This window comes from Oryzias melastigma, linkage group LG23 (genome assembly GCF_002922805.2).
Source record: "Oryzias melastigma strain HK-1 linkage group LG23, ASM292280v2, whole genome shotgun sequence".
Taxonomy (NCBI): domain Eukaryota; kingdom Metazoa; phylum Chordata; class Actinopteri; order Beloniformes; family Adrianichthyidae; genus Oryzias; species Oryzias melastigma.
Window position 1 is genome coordinate 8,773,862 of NC_050534.1, and position 6,579 is coordinate 8,780,440.

General features: G+C 43.6%; 1 protein-coding gene across 2 annotated transcripts in view; it reads left to right on the top strand.

Annotated features, from left to right (window-relative positions):
- The window catches only part of LOC112156471 (leucine-rich repeat neuronal protein 3), a 24,144-nt gene that overhangs the window by 1,245 nt on the left and 16,320 nt on the right, over nt 1-6,579 (top strand). The window contains exon 2 of one of the 2 annotated variants that reach the window (XM_024288776.2): nt 6,283-6,365. The exons of the other annotated variant lie outside the window; for it this stretch is intronic. The gene's annotated coding sequence lies outside the window, so the exon portion shown is untranslated. The remainder of the gene's footprint in view (nt 1-6,282; nt 6,366-6,579) is intronic. 2 annotated transcript variants of the gene reach the window in all.

Consider the following 6,579-nt stretch of genomic DNA (forward strand, 5'->3'; position numbering starts at 1 on the left):
TTTATGCTGCACCCCAACTTCAAATGTCCCCCCCACACGTGACATTTACAGACAACAGTCACCAAAGCAGACGGGTGGCTTCATTTATTTGACCACATTTGTTCAAAGCAAATCGATAATACATGTTCGAAAACAAATCATATGCTTTAAGTGAGTGGCTTTGCGAATTGCCTATTGATCTGCGTGTGGAAGGATACGGTGGTGCTGGTGGTGGAAAGGTTTTGGCACCTGCAGTGGCGATGTGGAGCCTTTGAGAGCATGACAGGCAGCACGGTGTGGGTGTTCCATATTAATTCCCCTTTTTTCCCAGCAGGTTTTCCACAGGGTTGAGTGGATGTGTGGGTGCCCGACTCCACGGCTGCATCGGGAGTGGAGTTGGTTTTTTGGGGTGGCCCTCTTCGTCCAACCGTCTCCTTGTAGTGGTTATTTGATTTAAAAAAAAAAGTCCTCACGTAGACAAGCGCTCAAATCAAATAAAAGGACGAAAACTCTGAGAAAACAGTAAAAGTTTCCGATGAAAAGACACTTTTGTTGACTACATCCTATGACATTTGGGTGTTTTTTTGGTTTGTATCAAAGGTCAGGAAGGGAAGCAAAGCTCCCTTTTTGTGTCCAGTGACATTTATTTAGCTTGGAACTAAAACAAAAAAATGAATAAAAGCTTGTAGAAGACAAAAAATAAAACCTGTCAAGGTGTTTAGAAAACAAATGAAAGCTTGGAGCCAAATCAAGGATAAAGACATTCGTCCATATTGCAGATTCCAACTTGAGAGGAGGTGGAGGAGGAGGAGGAGCGCTGCCGTGCTGTCCATCTGCTCTGCGTTTACATTAATGCATGCAGTAGAGGCTGTCAGTGCTCTAATGAAATGGTCGGTGATGCTGTATCATTTGTCGGATATTGATGAAGCTGCAGAGACGCGCATATAATTACATCCGCGTGGAGCGGCCAGATCCTGCCGATGTGGAATGAAAACAAAAAAAAAAAATTAAAGGGTGGTAGACCGCGCCAAACCCCGTGAAATCCTAATAAAGAGGTCCGAGCTCGCCATAAATGCATTTCAGTGGCATATAATGATTGATTCTGTCTGCCGTAGGAACTTATTCCCCGCAGGCCCGCGGCCCCCTTGACCAGCCATATTTTATTCATATAAATATAGATAGCTGTGCATCTCCGAGGCAGCACACACGCCACATTTGCACCTGCAGATTCAATTTGGCTCTGACTTTGAGGGATACGCCGCTGGCTCCATTCCCCCCCTGCCTGTCATCCCCTCCTCACACCTCCCTCTTTCATTCTAGCTAGCAGCTAGACATGAAACATTATGCAGATTTTTGTCAAGAGTGAGTGCGATTATGTTGAGGGGGGGGGTGGAAATGAGGGTAGGAATGTTCGCTACGCCTTTGACCTTATCAGCTGCAGCCTTAAGCTGGATACCTTGGTTTAATTTTAATGGATGCAGCACTATGCGAATTAGACGAGGGGACCGGCTGTGCTCCGGCTGAGCAGCCATTATGCCAATGAGGTTTTTGTTCCTCCTGTTTTTGGTGCTGGCGTGCCGGCCGCGCAGGTGTACCTGCAGAACCCCCTCACTCAGCCCAAGGGCACATCCTGTCCAGAGAGGAGCCAAAAGAACCGGGTTGCTGTGGTTAATTCGGAACATCGATTTTTACATTAACGGCCGACGTGCCGCTGATTCATGGCCGCCGATGTGAGGCTTCCATCAGCTCACGGACCGGACACACATGCGTGCATACGGCGAGCCTTCATTATGCATACACGCTCAGAAGGTTCCCTTTAATGGACTCTTCCTTACCTTGGAGGAAGCATAATAGTAAATCAATGAGGTGAAGGGCAGAGGGAGGGACAGTTAAGCCTTCCAGAGGCCGACACCCAATGTGGAGCTTACGCCGAATGTATACCGAGCCGGATCTCAGTTCTGCAGGATGTCAGGACACTTTCATCGTCACTTTTACTAGTCTCTGAAAATAGGGTGTATTTTCAAAGAAAACTACATAGGATTTAGTGACGTCTGCCAACAAATGGTCGCACAGTAATCGTATTCCTGCACATTTTGTCTCTTGGAGGAATCCTGCCAATTAAGGTTTTTATTCTTCAAGTTCTCCTTGACCCAATAGATTCTGATGACTTGGATCAAGGATGTTCAGAACCTAAAACGATCTGATGGAACTAATCAGCAGCAAGTAAGAGACGAGTGGGTGGAAAGCAAGGAAATTGCTCAACCTTGCGGTGCAGGGTTGATTATCTAAAAGTGTTTTGGTCTTTTACTGTCAGATCTGCAATTCGACCATCATGGTTTGTTGTTATTAAACCCTTTTTACACCGGAGCTTTAGCTCCAGTGTTGACATTCTATTGACACTAACTCTTCAACCGTTGAAGCTCTACATTCTCGCTCCCGACTCTTAAAATATGGATGTATGGTTCGGGCCCCCTCCGCGTCACTTTTTGACGTCTTGGGTGTCCCCAACTCGTCGGTTTTTGGCGTGCTGGCTGTTCGTTTTTTTGACCTGGTAGCTCTTCCCATTAAATCATGGGTCTCCAACCCTCGGGAAGCGTTACCAGATCTAGTATCGGGCAGGAATCAGTACCAGGTTAGGGTACCAGTACAGATCCGGTTGGGGACCCTTAATTAGCGTCTATGGCCCAGTACCAAGCGGCCCTCTGACCAGTACCGGTTTACAGCCCAGAAGTTGGGGCCCCCTGCTTTAATGGTCAAAAAACGACAAGTTGATGACACCCAAAACGTCAAAAAGTGACACGGAGGGGGCCCGAACCATACGTTGATATATGACGACCCAGGAGTGAGAATATGTTGGTTAAAGCAGTTAACGTAATTCCAGCGGGTTGTGATGCGGAGAAAAGGGAATATGCGCCGTTAGGCTAAACTTTGCAAAGACATTTAGCATATTGGGGCAAACCCAGTACGAAAAGTAGCTTTTATACACATCAGAATTAGTGGATTCACAGTGATCAGGTAAACAGTCACAGATTCACAGTATGTCGTTATCAAGGTGTCCCTGGTGACATATATAAATATGGTGACAAGGGTTAATACTATGCAAGAACACTTTTTAGAAGAGCACATCTTAATAGAGGTGCACATGTCACAAGAACGGTGTAGCAGAGATATCTGAGGTGGTAATATCATTGAAAGAACACAGGATGTCATAACAAGTAGGGCTAAGGACATTTTTTGGTACTTTTTGGCAACAAATATAATTTGAATCAATTGCATTTGATCAATTATTTAAAAAAAAAGTATATTCTGAAAGGTTGGAATTGTTTTTCCCAAATAATTAAAAGTCATCAAAACCGAAACAAGAACAAGCATGGTGTTCTTAAATCTGTTGGCAGTATCTAAGTCAGGGATAGGCAACTCCAGGCCTCGAGGGCCGCAATCCTGCATGTTTTCCAACACACTCCGTGCTGGCATGTTCTACTTGGCTGAACTCACCTGAACCCGGTGATCAGTCATGAGTAGGGCTTAGATATCTGGAAATTATATAGACATTGCTGTCCTCGAGGCCTGGAGTTGCCTATCCCTGATCTAATTACACAGCTTGCTGGTATTCCTGATCTTGGGTTAAGGGCAAAATCTTAACTCAATCTGTTTGGTTTGAAATACTTTGAACTCTTTACCAATGGAGATAAATAAAACGCTGTTTGATGTACTTAACTCTTCAGCTGTTTACACAATAAGTGTGAATCATTTGATTCTGACGTGAAGAGAAGCAGCCTTTTATATCAGCTTTGCATCGATAACAAATTACTAATGTAAAGCATAGCATAGTGGTGCAAAGCTGCTTTTCTCTACGATAGAACCAGTTGATTTACGCTGATTGCAGAAACACTTCATACTGTAAAGTGTTGCATACCAGCACAAGGCTGCTTTTCTCTGCTTAACAATCCACTGGAATAGTTGCGTAAACAGTTAGAGTTACATTAGTTGAGAGTATTTGGGCATTTTCTGAAAAGGCATCATGTGACTTTTGGTGTAATGACCTTAAAAATGGCAGCATGAAGCTAAAGGCATCTGCTGGTCTGGACTCGGTTTGCGTCACAACCCAAATTAATGATACTCCTGCGGTTAGTCTTTTTGACTTCCTCTGGAAAAAGAAAACACAAAATTTAACTGAACTTCTAAAACTTAGATGTTCTTTTACTGTGTACAAAGTTAACATGAATTTGAGTCATGTTACCTGGACTCTCTCTGAATAGAGAACATTTAGTCCAGATGCTATGACTCAAATTCAAGATGTCACCTGAATGGATGAGAATCTTCATCGACTTGTATAATGTAAAGTCGGTCACAAAGAAGTAAGTAGAAAGCCTTTATCTCCCAATGATCCAAATGACTAATACTTATTCTGTAGTAGCCTTGGGATAGATGCAAGAATTACCGTTATTAGTTTGCAAGGTCAAAAAGTTGTTTAAAGAAAAGATTGGAGGAAATGAGTTGACCAATGAAAACTTTTTTTGCATGGTACAGTGGGCAAAATCTAGGGGAAAACAAATGGCAAATGGTGCATACTAAAATAACACTACTACCATCCTTTAAGGGCCAAGGTGGTTAAATCTATGGACACACCGGACATTCGACACAAGTTCAAGAATGCGCCGAGCACGGGTTCTTTAAATGCAAGTAATGCCCATGGTGTTCCCACTAGACAAGGAGTCCCTGATTGGTCAATTGTGCGCTGACTGTACAGCCCCATAACGGTTGTAAAAACTTGCCTAGCTGAAGGCAGAGGTCCGAAACACGCATATAGGCATTTCATTAAAAGTGGTCACGTGAACACGTTTTGCATAGTGTGGTGTGAACGTAACTTTACAGTCACTGTCCCTTTGACCCACACACACACACTCAGACATTATTGGCGGATCCTACACTGGCCCCAACCCGTAACCACCAGAGCCAATGTTCAGTGTCTTGCCCAAGGACACTTTGACACATGGGCGGGCAAGGCAGGAATCGAGTCTGCGATCTTCTGATCAAAGGTTGAAATATTGTAAGGAAGACGGTAACATGAAAAGAGAGGATGGTTTCTGGGTAAGACAGAAACCTTGTTCTACAGAATAGACTGACTTTTTCCATCCTTTATTCCCCTTTTGGGTCATCGTGCTAACAAGAAACATAAAGAGAAATGTTCAGCATTGGATTTATTTGCAGACTAATGTGAAAAAAAAAGCTAAACGAAAAGATCCACAGTTCGCAATAGAGACTGAAGGGTTTGTATTTTTATGAGACTTGCAGAAACCCCTCCAAGGCTTATTACCAGAGGATCAAAATTCCCAGTGAACCGTCTCTACAATACGCAGGCTATTCTCCTGAAAGAGGAGGCAATTCAGCTTTGCCCTACTTTCCACTTACGTCTGACCTTTACGTCTCCCATCCAGTTTTACCACAGTGATTGTAATGTCTCAGCAGATGCAATTCTGCCTTGTTACCGCTTAAACCGTGCCGGCCTCATAATCAGCTCCCAGAGGGCCCGAGTGCTGCTCTGCAAAGACCCATATCCGGCGAGTTTGGCTACCCGAGCCCATTATTTAGGATTTCATGTGGTGCCTAATAGAGGGATCTTTTTATTTTTTTTTTATTTTCCCACCCCTGACAGGTCAGCTCCTTTTGAGACGGGCCATCTGTGATTACCCAAGCCAACAAAGAAAGTAAATCCATGGTGTCGAGGCAAAGATCGGAGATCTAGAACTTATATCAATAAACAAATTGTTCGGACAGCTCTAACCAGAGTCAAGCTTTTCTTGTGAAGTCGTCAGGACGACCATACAATCAGGATTGACGGTGCACGCTCGTTAAACGAAAAGTGGTCATATCTCACTTGTCTCTAATCAAACTGCATCGATGCCATTACCGTCTGCAACAGCCACGGTGTTAGTGTAATGGAGGTGGCCCGGTGGGAAAGTGGGGGAGGTAGTGGGGAGGAATCTGCCAAGATGCAAAGGAAAAAGCTTTTCACCTTGACAGTGGGTGATCCTATTAAACGTAGCCCTGGCCCGACAAATCTGCTGCCATTTCCCGACGAGAGCAGATGATCTTTGGGCGGCGCTGCATTCATCAAGAAAAATTCATGACATATTTTTGAATCACCACAAAATAGACACATAGCACGGGGCAACGGGGTCAAACTCAACGTTCAGCATTTAAACAGATTCTGAGGACTTCAGTCCTACCAAAGATTGTTTTAATTAACCAGAGCTGTGAATAACGGAACTGAAAGAAAATCTTTTTTTTTTATGTCTACAGCTACCTGCTTTTCATGCAGCGACATTGCCGTAACACATTTTGAAAATATCTGCTTGAGGACATCAAGAGCATCAATCTGAGAAGTACGTTTCCATCCACTTGTCCTTGATCCTTAATTTGCAGAAAATGTAGGAGCTGTAGGAAAGAAAAATATGTATTAAATCATTTTTGAAGGTGAATAAACGTGATTCTGTTCCACCTATAAAGCCATAATAATTCTGTCAAATTGATCTTTTATCCCTCTGGTACGGACGTGCCTTCCTAGACAGCCGACACTGTTTTTTTTTTTTTTTTTTT